Raw genomic sequence first — 14,685 nt, forward strand, 5'->3', positions numbered from 1 at the left:
GTTACTTTTAATAAAATAATCAATCAGGATGTCTTAGGGGACAATCAACAAAACTCTCTTGTCAAGTTTTTTTAATATGACGTTAATCATTTTTCTAGTGTTTCACTGGGGGTATCCAAGACAGATTTTAGTTGGTAAAACAAGTCGCTGAGGCATAGCGTACTAGCATACTATTCTCTCCCTGAAGGGTAATTAATATCTTATTCATGTCCTGTACATAGCAATGGGGAAATCTGAGTGCAACTTTGTTAGAAGTTAACCCATGATAGTCTTTTAGGTTTGATTTTGTAAGTATGATCTTTTGGTGATATTGTGAGGTGGGAGGATAATGTGGAACATTAGTATTAATCCTGTAATCATTTTGCTCTCATATTATTTTTCCTGAAGCTAGGGAAAGAAAAATAATCAAAACAATTCCAATAATAAGGGATGTTAGTGAGAGAAGTCACACAGAGAGGAAACTGAGTGGGTGTCTCCATCATCATAGGGGCCACTTTGCAGCCTTCAGTTTACACAAGTGACCATGTCAAACATTGTGGCTTGATGACCCCTGGCAATTAGTGATAAGTATAAGGAGAATGCAAAGACTTAGAAAAAGAAAGAACAATCCTGAGTTTTCAATTCTCACCATGCAAATTGTTAAAACTAGAAATAGTCAATTCTGAAAGGGATATGTAAGACATATTCCCTGATATCTAGCGAGAGCTATAAATATGGTCAACTATTATGTATATCAATAATTCTTTATATCTAAGAAATGTGAATAAATTTTCTTTTTTGATCCAGTAATACAGCTATGGACATTATATCTCAAAGTGATAAAAAAAACTGAATAAAATGGTTAAAATATGACAAAATATTTGTAGCTCAATTCATTGCATCAGGAAACTAGATGCATGACTGATTTCTTGAAAATGAACAAAATATGCAATATATGCATATAATGGAATAATATTATAATTATGACATGATAAATAGAAATAGGTAAAGATTTTTATGAAGTGATTCAACAGTAGAACCTAAATGATCATATTATACCAAAAAAACTCACTGTAATGGGCAGTAGTTACAAACTACAATTGTACTTAGTTCAAAAAGTAAGATAGGTGGGTAGATAAACAAATGTGTATATATAAATAAATATGCTAACATATATACAAATGAATATATTTTTCAGAATTTCTCCTACTATAATTTCATATTACACAATATTTTGCTATTATAAGCCTATAGTCTAATTTTTTTTCTAAACATTTTCTGACTGATATTTTCAAATTCAATGGTCAACAGTGAGTTTTCCAAAATTAGTAGCATATTGAGAACAGGACTTGAATAGAACCATCCTTTAAGATTTTCAATAGTTCTACTTGAATTCCTGTACTTCTATTTATTTTCAGCAATGCTACCTAAGTACTGCTTAATTAATTCTTCAGGATGTCTAGCGGTCAGTAAAGATCTCTCTTTTGTACTTATTTTGTGCATTCTTGTCACTTCTTCTTAATCTCTTCTGCCTCCAAGTTTAATCCTTACCATTTTTGTCTTTCATCATACCCTTTTTTGCTTGAAATATTCCCTTGATATCTCGAATTTTCTTGAAGGATCTATAATTTTTCCTATTGTATTGTTTTCTTCTGTTTCTTTGCATTGATCATTTTAAGTAAATCTTATCTCTTGCTATTTGGAATTCTGCCTTTGAATTGAAATGTTTTTTGAGAGTTTCTTATATATTAAATAGATCAAATAAATCATTGCTTAAATCAAAGTTGAAGTTAAAAATACTTTGGCCACATAATAAGATAGGACTCATTGTAGAATATCCTGATGCTGGAAAAGATTGAATGCAAAAGTGGAAGGGGATGTCAGAGGATAAGATGGATAGGTAGTGTCATGGAGACAATAAAAATTAGCTTGGAAAGACATAAAATGAATGTAGAAGAGAGAATGGGTTGATGTACTATGATCTGCGTGGTAAGGAAGAGTTGGACATGAATAAACAACTGAACAACAATGTTTATGATTCTCTTGCCTATACCTTGTGGGTAGCTATTAAACTGACTTCAGAACTGAATAAAACTAATAGAAAATTCAGGTTTGGGCAAAGTATATGTATACTAAGGATGTGAGGGGAAAAGTGGAAAAGATATTCTCTTAGACATTGGGGCAGTATACATTCCAAACAAAAGTATTCAACATTTACAGTGTGACAATCTGGATTAAAGTTTGGAATAAGAATTCCTACTCAAGCCCAGACTACTTCTTTAACAAATTACTTTGCTTCTTTGGCCCTTAATAAACTTATCTATAAACTGAGGAGGTTGGGATGAATTAACTTCAGTCTGTTCTAATGCTACATCTATGTTCTGTATGGGAGGCAGCTAATATTTCAGGTCAATAAGAGTTGGAGAAAGACTGAGTGCCCCTACCCCGAAAAACTGAGTATTTTTCCCCTTAGGAAGCAATTGAAAACTGTGAAATTTGAAAAATAGGACAAGTTTTGCATTGTGGTGTGTGTTCCAAAAATGAAATCAAAGTTAAATGTGTTATTTACTTGATCAAAGTGAAAAATAACAAATAAAATTGACATACCAATGTTGTTCACTCATGTTAGAAATCAAAGCTATTTTAATGTTTTTATAAAGCCAGTTTTAGCATCATCAAAGTAGATTTTTTATCACACCAAAAATATCAGTTGATAGGTTACCTCATGTAAAATGTTGATTATTTTTAATGAGAATTGTATATTTAGAAAGTATAATTTGAGCAAATTGACATAACATAAATATTTTTCATTTCAGCTTTATTTTCTAAATTGTCCACTCAGAATCCTAAGTATTCAACTCATAATCTAAAACCTCATATATAAAGATGGAATTTCAGATACTTTTTTTCAATTAATTTAGAACAAATCTATTCACTTTTTATTCCATCATTTGGAAATTTGAGGAAAGGGGATGGCCCATCCAACATGGTTGGGAGGATAAAGTGAGATAACACAGGTGAGACTTTTGAAAAGTTTTCATTGATAAGCAATTATCCTCAACCTTTCCTCTCTTCTTCTTCTTCTTCTTCTTCTTCTTCTTCTTCTTCTTCTTCTTCTTCTTCTTCTTCTTCTTCTTCTTCTTCTTCTTCTTCTTCTTCTTCTTCTTCTTCTTCTTCTTCTTCTTCTTCTTCTTCTTCTTCTTCTTCTTCTTCTTCTTCTTCTTCTTCTTCTTCTTCTTCTTCTTCTTCTTCTTCTTCTTCTTCTTCTTCTTCTTCTTCTTCTTCTTCTTCTTCTTCTTCTTCTTCTTCTTCTTCTTCTTCTTCTTCTTCTTCTTCTTCTTCTTCTTCTTCTTCTTCTTCTTCTTCTTCTTCTTCTTCTTCTTCTTCTTCTTCTTCTTCTTCTTCTTCTTCTTCTTCTTCTTCTTCTCCTCCTCTTCCTTCTCCTTCTTCTCCTCCTCCTTCTCCTTCTCCTCCTCCTTCTCCTTCTCCACATCCTCCTTCTCCTCCTCCTCTTCCTCCTCCTCCTTCTCCTGCTGCTGCTGCTGCTACTGCTACTGCTACAAACTTATTATATAAAAAGCTATTAGTTTCTATGAGGCAGACAAATTCTTGGCATATAAATGAAGATTTAACTGAACTTAAACATTCATAAAAAGTAAACTTAATATTTAATTGATGAGGGCTGTTCTCTGACTTAGAGCACACTTTTTCTATAGAATCAGTATTATAAATAATTTTAAGATATATGGGCTAAAAACCAAAAAAATTAATTTCTTTTCATAAATATCATACCTTTGCAGTAAAAAATTGGAAAAATAATAACTAAAAATGAAAAGAAGAGTATGTAAGAAATTAGTTTAAATTGTTATTAAATATAGGTGGTTGAATATAAAACAATCAATATAAACTTATTAAGTGCTTAAAATGAAAAAAGTGTTATTAGAGAATGAGAAGTTATATGAATATATTTGTAAACATCCCTAAAGGGAACTTGCGGGAATCTAATTCTTTATAGTATGAGAGATTATTAAAAAAAATATTCAAAAGAGAATAAATAGTATTGTTGCTCTATTGCTTAAAATTTCATTTATTTTTTTTTAATTAGGAAGATTGGTCTATAATTTTCTTTCTCTGTTTTTGACCTGCTTGGCTTTAGAATCAGTACCATATGTGTGCCATAAAAGGAATTTGGTAGAACTCCTTCTTTGCTTATTCTGTCAAATAGTTTGTATAATATTGGGATTAATTGTTCTTTGAATGTTTGATAGAATTCGTTTTTGAATCCATCTGGTCCTTGGGATTTTTTCTTAGGGAGTTCTTTGATGACTTGTTCTATTTCTCTTTCTGATATGGGGCTATTTAAATATTCTCTTTAGTCTTCTGTTAATCTAAACAATTTATGTTTTTGTAAATACACATTCATATCACCTGATTGTCATATTTTTCCATTGAATTGGGCATAAAAGTTTTAATGATTGCTTTAATTTCCTCTTCATTAGAGGTGAGGTCTCCCTTTTCATCTTTGATATTGTTAATTTGGTTTTCATATTTCCTTTTTTAAAATTAGATTGACCAGTACTTTATCTATTTTATTTGTTTTTTTCAAAGTACCAGCTTCCAGTCTTATTTACTAATTCAATAGTTCTTTTACTCTTGATTTTATTAATTTCTCCTTTGATTTTTAGGATCTTTAGTTTAGTTTTCATCTGATGATATTTAATTTATTTACTTTCTATTTTTTTAATTTCCATGCTCAATTCATTGACCTTTGCCCTTCCTAATTTGTTGATATCTATGCACTCAAGGATATAAATTTCCCCTTGACTACTGCTTTGACTGCATCCCATAGATTTTGATAGGATGTCTCTTCATTGCCATTCTCTTCAATAGTTATTAAAATTTTCTATTATTTGTTCTTTAACCAAATGATTTTGGAGAATCATGTTATTTAATTTCTGATTAATTTCTGATTTGCCTCTCCATGAATACTCATTATTATTTTTATTGCATTAAGATCTGAAAAGGTTGTATTTATTGTTTCTGCTCGTTTGCACTTTTTAGCAATGATTTATACTCTAGTACATGGTCTCATTTCTCTTAGAATTAACCTCTAGTTTTATTTATGCATACATATATATGGATATGTATCCATATCTGTATATATATCTTGACATTTCATCCTATGCAATTTGTCACTGTTCCCTTTAAATAAATTCTTCTTGCTACCCAGGTGATAATAACAATTTTTAAGAGTTACCAATAACATATTTTCTTATAGGAATACAAATCATTTGAGCTTACTGGGTCCCTTAAAAAAATATTTTTTTTCATGTATTTGGGTTTTTTCTTCTTTCTTAATTACCTTTAGGTGATTCTCTTGAGTTCTATTTTTGGGAACCAAATTTTCTGTTTAAGTCCATTCTTTTCCTTATGAATGCTTGGAAGTCTTCTATTCTATTCATTGACCATACTTTCCCCTATAAGAATGTCAATTTGCTGGGTAGTTGATTCTTGGTTGTAGACCCAGTTCCCTTGCTTGTCAGTATATCATATTCCATGTCTTTCAGTCCGGTGTATTTGCAGCCAGATCCTGTGTTTCCTAACTATGGTTCCATGGTATCTGAATTACTTCTTCTTAGCTGCTTGTAATATTTTTTCCTTGGTCTAGTAGTTTTTTTTTTAATTTGGCTATAACATTCCTGGACATTGTCAATTCAGGATTAAATACAGGAGGTGATCTGTAGATTCTTTCAATCTCCAGTTTTCCCTCTTGCTCAAGAATGTTGGGACAGTTTTCTTGGATAATTTCCTATAGAATTATATCCTGGATTTTCCTTTTGTCATGCTTTCCTGGTAGTCCAGTAATTCTTAAATTGTCTCTCCTCAATCTGTTTTTAAGGTCTGATATTTTGTCCATGAGATGGTTAATATTTTCCTCAATTTTTTTATTTTGATTTTGTTTTATAGATCCTTGTTGTCTTGTGAATTAATTTGTTTCTAGTTGGATTCTAATTTTTAAAGACTGAATTTCATCCCTGCCTTTTTCATCATCCTTATACTTCTGGTCTGATTTTCTTTGTAGGCCACCTTTCATCTTCTTTGCCTCTTTTTCAAGCTGGTTAATTTTGACTTTGAAGGCACTATTTTTTTGAGATAACTTATTTTATTTTTTAAATTCTTTTCCCAATTGTCTTCAGCCTCTCTAAATTGTTTTTTGAATTGTATTTTATTACAGTTAAAAGAGTGGTTGCCTTAAATTGTGACCGCAAAAATATGGTTTCAAATAAAAAATATAGTGGTCACCATTGGAAAATTTCCAAATATTAAATATACCCAAGTCAGTTGGGTTTCATAGATATTTTAATTAATACAAATTAAGAAATTAATGAAAGGGAGAGAGAGAGAGAGAAAGAGGAAACAATGAGAAAAGGGATAGACCAGCCTAGGCTTGAGACTTAAGAGAGAGATCAGTCAGTCCTTAATCACTCACCACAAGATCCTTCCAAGCAAAACTCTAGTGTTCAGAGACCCACCAGTTCAGCTCCTCTGCTCAACTAAGTTCAGACACTGAGCCCTTCAATTCATCTTTGGCAAGCTGCCCTCCTCAGAGGCCTTTCTGACCTCCTTTTAAAGAGAATTTTCTCCTATGTCACCTCCCCTAAGTTTTCACATCTACCAATCACAGTAGACGTTTTCCAAAGGACTGACCATTCTTAATTCAGACCTTCTTTAGTTCTCAACTTCTCTGGATAGACTAAAACTTCTTAGTAAGTTCACACCTCCTTGCCCCTTGCAAGTTTGCAAGTTGCCTGACCTTTATAGGTACTTAGCACCTTTTTGTATTAGATCTAAAAAAAATAGATCTAAAAATAGACTTAGGTTAAGGCTTTTGCCTCACTATAATTATGAGTTAAGTACTTTTTCATTGTTCAGTAAGGAGTTTACAACTTTATCTTCCCCTAAAGTATGCTTAAGTATGGGTGGAGTAAGGTTAGCGTTCTCACATTCCTGATCAAATACCTTCATTGTTTAAAATGGGGAATGCTCTTAACCAAATGTTCTAAGGTAGAGTCTGAGAATCTTTAACATTCACAAGTCTGAGAAATTTTAAGATTCACAGTCTTGAATTCTTCCAAATCTATGTCCAATTTGCTGGAGTTTCTGTGTTTTTGCTTGGTGTTCCTTGGTCCTCCTCTGTTCCATTTGCTCTTTGTTCATTACCTGGATAGAAGCTATCAATCATAATATATTTTTTCTTTTTCTGTTTTTTTTTCCTCCTTTGGCTCCTGTCATTGACTGAAATCTCATTCCACTCATTATTTGTTGGATCTGTGTGTTTGGGATATTCTGTCCTGTCCTGAAGGTCCTCTTAACTGCTATGATGATTGACTAGGTTTGGCTGATGGTATTGATGAGCCCTGAGGTCATATCTTGCCCAGCTAGTAGCAGAAGCTGAAGGTGTACTTGAAGGGAACTATGCTTTAAGCCCTGTAAGTAAGGTAGTCTGTAGTAGTTATAGCCTTTGCCCTAGGATCTGAGTCACCTGGATTCTTACAACTATTCTCAGTGCAGTCTATGGGGGAGGGCTATTTGAGCTTGAGCTTTCCTGCTGGCTGAAGGTTTATTATGTGCCCTATTGATAAGATTAAGTCAGGGCAGAGTTGATCTACAAAGCTGGATGTTCCCTGAGTCCAAAACCTCAAGAAAAAGTGAGTGGGGGGGAAAGATGGAGTGTTTTGGTTGCAACTAGGATACCCTCTCTGCACTTCTCCTCCATCAGCTTCCCTGCCATCTGTGTTCAATGCCCTGCCCCTGGCACAGCTGTGCCTGCAAAGCACTTCCTCCAGACTATGCTCTTGCCTACCCAGAAATTCTAGTCACTCCTGAAGACTCAGCACTGTAGGGAGGGGATGGGCCCTTGAGTCTTCCTTCTTCCCTTCCCTTAAACCCAAGTGTTCAAGAATTAAGACTTTTGGGGGGCATACCTTTTAAATTGAATTCAGCATGAGGGTCCCCCAGCTTGGTCCTGTTTTTAGATTTGTTTTTTTTAACCCTCAAACCACTTTGTTTTTGATTGGTGTGGAAGGGTTTAGGATTTTGGACTTCTGCTGACTCTAAGCTTCCAGCTTCTTAAAATTTCATTTAAAAGGAGTTTTTCCTACATTTAGACAAGTTCACTAACACTACTCAATAATTTAAATAGATTTTTATTTTTAAAATGAAGAAAGGAGAAAGAAAGAACAGAGGGAAAGAATTTTCTCTAAGTTAAAGAGGATATTTGTCTTCATGCAAAGGAGAGAAAGAGAATGCTTCCAATGGAATGAACTAAGATACACAAGGTTAAAATAGCCAATCATGTGCACAATGACAATTAAGAAGAGTGATAGAGGGAAGACATTTTCTCATCAGATTCTTATATACCTTTTTCACCTTTCATGACATAAAAAGTTATAGGTGTGTCAGTAAAGAGCAGAACTGAGAGGCCTTAGAGTAATTAGAGATGGGGACAAGTATTATATAATCAATAATATCTGTTCATGACTCATAAGTTATTTCTGTCTCAAATAAGCCTTTTTTCTCTCTTTCTATCTCTGTCTCTGTCTCCCTCTCTTTCCCTCTCTCCCTTCTACCTCCCTCCCCCCTCTCTCTTTCTCTCTCTCTTTTCCTCACATACTTTCTGATTTTTCTCTGCTGAAAATTTACATATATGCATATATAAAGTGATAAATATGCATATATTTGACTATGTATGCAATGAAATTCCTCAGTTCCTTCAATATTCATGGCTACCTTGATCTCTAGATGTTTCCAACTCTGTCATTGAGTTTGAGACCTTATCATAGAATGTTTAATTTTTATTGCCATACCTCTAATATTAATGCCAGCCCAGGCTACTATCTTTTGCCTTGGATTAGATATCCTTGCTTATGGATCTTTTATCATCTGCCATCACATTGCCATCTGACCATAGCTAGACTTTTCTGCTAACAGTGATCCATCTCTAAATGCTCTCTCCATGCTGACAGTAATGTTCCCATTAGCAGCTAGGCCACGAGGCAAAACAAAAAGGACAGAATCCACAAAAAAAGCCTGAGAAATAAAATTCATTGTTTTATATTCACAAATGGAAATTTACTGTGTTGTTTAAAAAGATCTTTATAACAAGCATCCAATTTGGCTTTGTTAATATGACTGGTTCACATGACACAATCATTAAGCTGAGCTGATGCAAAGCAGACACTCATTTGCTTCCATTTTTAGTATGTGTCCTGCTTATAAAATCACAACTTCAGCTAAATTGACATTTTTAGAGTGGGTTTTATTTTTATGTCTTATTATTATGCCCTATTTAAAAAAATGGATACTAGTGACTTGTGAGATAATCCTAAATGAATGACTTCTGAGGTTTCTTTTCTGAGGTGGAACATGTAAAACATAGCAAACCAAAATGACACAAAAGTCCTTATATTAACAAGCAGAATTAAATTTAATTCCTTTCAGGTCTCTAACTCATGCTGTCATTGTAATCAAATCCCACATATACCCACTTCATTACTAAAGTAATCCTCCAGTGAGAGAAGAAGCTTAACAGCAAAGAAAATGTTTAAAAACATTTTCCAGGGTGGCCTATTCTATGCAAAAGCAATGTGGGAAAGATGCTTTTCATTTTTAACATGATGCTTGGGTGTTCTATATGAGTGTAGGTTAAAAAATATCCTTTATATCTGTATACTAGTCTCTTTCCATGTACCATCTTTTTCTTTAATTGATCTGAAAAAGATAAACATGTAAAAAACTATCCAAAAACGAGGATAAGAAAGAGTTCATCAGAATGGAATCATAAAGTTTTATTTTAAGAGTTAGAAGGAATTCATGAAGGGGTGGTAGGTCTAGAAATGATATAAGAAAAGAAAGTGGATCATCAGGTAGATGGACTTTAAAGGCAATCTATTTAAATTAATATGTTTAGTCTGCACTGGACTTTCTATTGATAGAAAATACCTAGTCCCATTCCATGGCTGTCTGTTCTATTTTTGAGTGGCTCTGTTAGGAAGGTCCACCTCCCCCCACACACACACCTTCTAATTCCACCCTCTGGAGACTACTTTCCTCATACCAACTTTTTTGTAGTTTAGGCCTCCAAAAGGTGACTATTATTCCTGCTTTGGAGTATAGGATATATTTTGATGTTCAAAAATGTTTCTAGCATTATCCTTTATGAATCCTACAACGGCTTTGTGACTCTGAGCAAGCTTTCTTAACCTCAGTTTCCCCAACTGTAAATAAATGATAATAATACCTTTTATTATAAAATTGTTGTGACAAACACATGAGAAAACAAATGTACATTCTGGATAAACATGGTGGCAGTCTAGACAGAGGACTCTTCCCCTCCTCAGCACCTACTGATATAGACCACCTCAAAAAACAAAAAAAAAATTTCATATGAACAAAGGGACTCTACAGTAGGGCACAGCATTGAAGGTATGTGGGATTACAGTATTTCCACAATATAAGGTGGTGAAAAAGCTCCCAACAAAATGCAGGCTTATCTACCCTCCCCCACCCCATCTGTGGAGTCAGAGTCAGAGCCAGCATGCGCCAGAATCAGTAAGTGAGCAAAGGGAACCTCTAGAGTGAGTGAGGGGCACCTCTAGGTCCTTGGCAGCTGACTAAGACCACCAAAGCCCTACCCCTGAGAGCAGCTACACATGAAACCTCAGTAGGCTGAAGAGTGCAGACAGTGGACGCTGGTGGGAAGAGAGCACAGAGAAGAGCAACAAACAGCAGAAGCTATGGAGATTCCAGAGCTTGCATTAGGCAAAATCCTTGCTCCTTAACTCCATACACAGAGAGCCTTACCATGTCACTCAGATTTCTGACTAAAAACTAAGGGAGGTAGGCGAGGAGGGAGAACAAAAAAGGAGGGAAAGAGAGGGGGAGGGAACTTAACAGACTCTAAAAAGGTAAGAAAGGAACAAAAAGGGAGGGACCAGAAAGGGAAGCATATTAAGGGAGGGGATTAGAGGGATTGATTAAAAGCAAACCACTGGTTTAACAGGCTATAGTAAAAGAAGAAAGGACAGAACTAGGAGAGGATATGAAAATGCTGGAGAATACACAAATGACAAGCATAACTTTGAATGTGAATGGGATGAACTCACCCATAAAACAAAATCAAATAGAAACCAAAATCCTACCATATGTTGGCTACAAGAAACACACTTGAGGCAGGTAGACTCTCACAAGGTTAGAATTAAAGGTTGGAACAAAACCTATTGGACCTCAACTGATAGAAAGAAGTCATTCCCAATAAGAACAGGAGTGAAACAAGGATGTTCATTATCATCTCTATTATTTAACATTGTACTAGAAACACTAGCAGTAGCAATTGGAGAAGAAAAAAAAGTTGAAAGTATTAAAATTGGCAATGAGGACACCAAGCTATCATTCTTTGTGGATGATATGATGGTCTACTTAAAGAACACTAGAGAATCAACTAAAAAGCTAGTGGAAATAATCAATAACTTTAGCAAAGTTGCAGGATACAAAATAAACCCACATAAGTCATCAGCATTTCTATATATCTCCAACACATCTCAGCAGCAAGAATTAGAAAGAGAAATCCCATTTAAAATCATAATAGACAATATAAAATACTTAGGAATCTCTCTGCCAAGACAAACACAGGAACTATATAAACACAAGTACAAAACATTTTCCACACAATTAAAAATAGATCTAAGCAATTGGAAAAACATTAATTGCTCATGGGTAGGATGAGCTAACATAATAAAAATGACCATCCTAACCAAACTTATTTACTTATTTAGTGCCATACCCATCAAACTACCAAAAAACTTTTTTTTACTCAATTATAAAAAATCATAACAAAGTTCATTTGGAAGAACAAAAGATCAAGGATATCCAGGGAAATAATGAAAAAAAATGCAAAGGAAGGTGACTTTGCAATCCCAGATCTCAAAATATACTCTAAAGAAGTGGTCATCAAAACAATTTGGTACTGGCTAAGAGACAGAAAGGAGGACCAGTGGAATAGACTCGTGGTAAGTGACCTCAGCAAGACAGTCTATGACAAGCCCAAAGATCCTAACTTTTCGAACAAAAATTCACTATTTGATAAAAAACTGCTGGGAAAATTGGAATACAGTGTGGGAGAGATTAGGTTTCGATCAACTCCTCACACTCTACACCAAGATAAACTCAGAATGTGTGAAAGGCTTGAATATAAAGAAGGAAACAATAAGTAAATTATGTGAACACAGAATAGTATACATGTCAGACCTTTGGGAAAGGAAAGATTTTAAAACCAAGCAAAACTTAGAAAAAGTCACAAAATGTAAAATAAATTATTTTGATTACATCACATTAAAAAGTTTTTGTTCAAATAAAACAAATGTAACCAAAATTAGAAGGGAAGTAACAAATTGGGAAATACCCTTCATAACAAAAATCTCTGACAAAGGACTGATTACTCAAATTTACAAAAAGCTAAATCAATTGTACAAAAAATCAAGCCACCCTCCAATTGGTAAATGGGTAAGGGACATGAATAGGCAGTTTCTGGAAATAAGTTCTGATCATAGACACATGTAATACCCAGTGGAATTGCAGGTTGGCTACAGGAAGCTTGGCGGCGGGGGAGGTAGGGATAGAATATAATTCTTTTAACCAAGTAATCACATTCTAAATTAACTAAATAAAATTAAAAAAATAATAAAAAAATATAGTGCTTTCCAGATTTTTAAGAGCTATAGAAGAGCTATGTGGATTTTTTCTAATCTTAAAATTTTGCTCAAGCTATAACTGCTTCAATTACTAGATTCTTTTTTAGCTGACCAATCAGTGTTCTTTAAATATGCCTCTTTGTCATCTATAAGAAAAGATAATTTTATTTCCACTTAGCCTGTTCTTATTCCTTTATTTCCTTTTCTTGTCTATCATTTCAGGTAGTATCTCTCAAACTATATCAGACTATTGACAAGAACTATTGATGGACTCTGCAAAATTATCTGTGAAATCTTTTTATATTTAAATTATTTAAATTTCTGTGATCTTCGTTAGCTGGTTTTCTTCTCTAAATTTTTCATGATGTCATCGTCCTTAATCTCTATGTCATGATTCCATTTGGAAATTATCTTCATGTAAAGGTGTAAAATGTAGACATATGTCTAGTTTCTACTAGACTGATTCCTTTTTTCAGCAATTTTGGTTTAATAGTGAGTTTTTACTTTAGTATCAGGTGACTTGGTTTGTCAAACAGTAGGCTATTATTATATTTAATTGTTTCTATATTTGTCTGCAACTACTCAGCACTATAGATTGAACTATCTTTTAGATCAGTTCCAAATAAGTTTGATAATGAGTATATAGTTTGAGATTTACTATTGGTATATCCTCTCCTAACTTTTTTTCCCATCATTTCCCTTAATATTATTGACATTTTATTCCTCCATATGAATTTCGTCATTATTTTTCCCTAACAATATATAGCAATCTTTTGATAACCTGATTGTATATTCAATGACACAAAGAGCATTAATTAAGTGCCTACTATGTGCCATAAACCTTGATGTACCAGTGATAAAAGTAGAAAGAAAAATAGAAATTTCATATGCACTTACATACAGAACAATCATTAAGCAAAGAAATTCAAGTAAATAGTAGATAGATAATTAGCTTTTGTAAAGAGGGGAATCAGGAAAAAGATTCACATGAAAATTGTTACTGTAAGAACTTAATATTAGCCTCTACCCCTTTTCTCTCTATATTTTTTATTTAGCCCAAAATTAACCTTAGTTTTTTAAAAGGGCGTTTTGACATTAAGTTTGATTGAAAAGGATTGATCCTGATTGGATTCAGTGGTAACCTGCTTCACCTTCTGATCTAATCAAGATAGTAGATGGGGGAAAAGATAATAGGAAAGGAGAATAACAGACCTGTGTACTCTGGGGAGATGCTAAAGGCTTTCTTTGTGACCCCCTGCATCCAGAAGTCCTGATCTTTGCCCACAGTGAGGTCAGCATCTTCTAATTAGGGAAGATTTTTAAAGAGACATAATTAAGAGCTTCAATTTGGGTCCTGAGAAGAAAGTATGTCTTTTTTTGCTGGGAAATGGGAGTGAGAAGAGTGCATGGGCACGGTCCCCAGACTTTGAAGAGACTTGGTAAGGAAACTCTCAAACACATGTGTCTAGAGGTCTTTTGGACCTGCTTTTAAAAATTATTTAATAAATATTTATAAAATTAAGATACAGTCTCTGGAGAGTTTTAATCTTAACTTCTTGATCTGAGGCTTAAAGGGAAAAAAAAAGATTCTTTGAGGTATTCTTAAGGAAGGCATGCCTTGCAGGCAAAACAATCATGGAGAAGGCATTTATCCAGTTCTTCTTAGGACATGTGATTTTTTTTTTGGTACAATCTCAAAGAGAAAATAACAACCTATATATGTATATTTATATACACATGCATATGTATATGTGTACATATACATGCATATATGTGAATATCTATTTATCAATTGCATGTCCTAATCATGTTTTCCTTGCTTCCAAGTCATGGTTTTTGAAGTTTTTTTTTTTTTTTATATTGTCCCCTTCTACTTCCTCCTCTCAGATTTATAATCTGTATCCCAAAAACTTGTTCAGCTGTAGTCAGTCTAAAGCATCTGTTTTCTAATCCAGAC

This window comes from Monodelphis domestica, chromosome 8 (assembly GCF_027887165.1).
Source record: "Monodelphis domestica isolate mMonDom1 chromosome 8, mMonDom1.pri, whole genome shotgun sequence".
In the NCBI taxonomy this organism is placed as follows: domain Eukaryota; kingdom Metazoa; phylum Chordata; class Mammalia; order Didelphimorphia; family Didelphidae; genus Monodelphis; species Monodelphis domestica.